This window comes from Littorina saxatilis, unplaced genomic scaffold, assembly GCF_037325665.1.
Source record: "Littorina saxatilis isolate snail1 unplaced genomic scaffold, US_GU_Lsax_2.0 scaffold_475, whole genome shotgun sequence".
In the NCBI taxonomy this organism is placed as follows: domain Eukaryota; kingdom Metazoa; phylum Mollusca; class Gastropoda; order Littorinimorpha; family Littorinidae; genus Littorina; species Littorina saxatilis.
This window is the reverse complement of record NW_027128015.1, coordinates 67,501-69,861: the sequence shown is the minus strand read 5'-3', so window position 1 is coordinate 69,861 and position 2,361 is coordinate 67,501.

Sequence of the window (2,361 nt, the reverse complement as noted above, 5' to 3'; positions counted from 1 at the left end):
CCCCCCCCCCCCCCAACCCGCCGAACCCCCGGACGAGGGTCGCCTTCTCTTACCTCCCATAAACTGGAGACACACATCATGGATCGGCATTGTCAATGGGGAAACTTTTCGTATTTTAACAGTAACATTCTCAACATATGGCAATCGAACATGGCAACCGGTTCGGATACCGGTTAAAAAGTCCGGTATTTCAACGGTGAAACTTTCAAAATACCTGCATGGTCTTAAATCAAACCAGCGAATGGTATTGCATACCGGATGGCATTTCGTGTGACTGTCAGTTTTCTTCCTGACCAACCTGCTATGTAATCACGGTGTTTAGGACGTGGTCATATACTGGTTGATATGGCCAGGGACCTATAGGTCTATGATATGGCAGAGCGAGAGCCAGCTAGGGTTCGTACTTTAAAAAGAAAAAAGTGTTGGAAAAGACTAGCGCAGACACTGCCCCTCCCGGCTCTTCCCCTCAACAACACTGTCCTCTCTTTACCCCCCCCCCCCCCCCCCCCCCCCCCGTGTCATAATTTTTACCGTTGGAGGGCATGGGCCAAAAGCATAGTTTTCGCTTGTCCTTATCTCCCCTCCCCTCCCCTCCACCTCCACCCCCACCCCCACCTCCACCCCCTGCCCCCCCCCCCCCCCCATCGAGTATCCTCCGACCCCCATCCCACCCACCCACCCCCCTCCCCTTTTTCTGTGACACCATTTTTACCGCCGGAAGACTTGTCACAATTAAGCATATAAGTACTCACTTGCCCTTCTTTCCCCTACCCATAGACCAAATAGCCTGGACCGCCAACTCGTCACGTGACCCTTCGAGGTTACGACTCTCGACTTTCAGGGGCGTGTGACGTCCGGTTTGAAAGGCCAGCGATTCGAAGACAGTGAAAAGAAAGCACGCTCCAGTTATTTGTGACAATGGGAGGTGACAATGAACTGGATTTTGCAAAACTCCAATCTAAACTTAACAAAACTCATCGAAAAACATGTTCCATATGCACTTTTGCTGAGTTTATTTTAGCATTTTCAGAACTTACCTCGGCAACTTCGTCCATGTTTACAATCGACACCGGATATGACATCCCCCTGATTTCTGAAAGGCCATGTAAGCGTAGGTTCCTAAATGCGAGTGGCCGCTACCTCGTAATAGAGAGAAAGAGCGGAGAGAGAGCTTGTTGGCGGTCCAGGATCAATGGTCTATGCCCTACCCTACCTTCCCAACCCCGCCCCATAACCACCAAAGTATCTCCGATACCCCCTCCCCCGACCCCCCACTCACAGCCCACCCCATCCCCTCCTCCCTGTGTCACCATTTTTACCGTTGGAAGACTTGCCCAGGAGCAAAGTACTCGCGTTGTGGCCTTCTCTCGTTTCCACTTTTGGGCATTAGCTGACGGCCTAAGGCAGTTGTCGCCCTTTGCAAGTCTTTCGTTCCTTCCCGAAGACGCTAGTTACATACACCCCAGTTTTTCCAAAGCTTGGTTGTTTTCTTTCTGCTCTGATTTTTTTGATTTTTTTACACGCCTCCGGGCTAAGCATGCGACATTTTTGAAGGAGAAAATGCTACGTTATATTAGAAACAAAAAGAAAACTCCACAAAACTTTGGAAAATGAAGTTAGGAAGGGCGGAGATTGCAAAAGAGGACTTTTATCAAATTTCTGTGAGGTTTTTAGCACGATGGTGCGTCTCTCTCTCTCTCTCTCTCTCTCTCTCTCTCTCTCTCTCTCTCTCTCTCTCTCTCTCTCTCTCTCTCTCTCTCTCTTTTATTACTCTCGTGTCTTATTCAACATCATTAAAAAGGCCGCTGGGGGAAAACTATCCTGAACTTCTGCAGTATCTACGAATAAAGAGTTGATCAGTCGGTCATTCAGTCTCTTTTGTCGAAGCGTTTTCTCATTTTCTCATTTCGTGCCATATAATAGCGGCCGTGCATGTATAATACTGCAATTAAAGGCACAGTAAGCCTCCCGTAAACCATCACTGATACGGTCAGGCTTTTAACACAGTACAAACACCCTTTCATTTAAACACTCACCGATTGAGAACATCCTGAGGTGCCCTCCGTAAAGAGCGAACAATTTTCAAAGAATTTATTTTTGCGTGGTTTATCTTACCCCTGAGCCATCGTGAACCCGTGTGATCCAGTTTCCCGTTTTCACAATGTATCAGTTAGTCATTTGAATGCGACTCGATGTGAGCTTATCTACAATAGCACGTTTTTATGCACGAAACAAACGGCTGTGGTTCACAAGAACTCTAGCGATGGCTTTTGACTGTTGAGAGGAACGGCGATATGCCGCATAAACCGTCGTCTGCTACGACCCTTGCGTGACCCTGCTTCCGGGCTTTTCTTTTTTCAA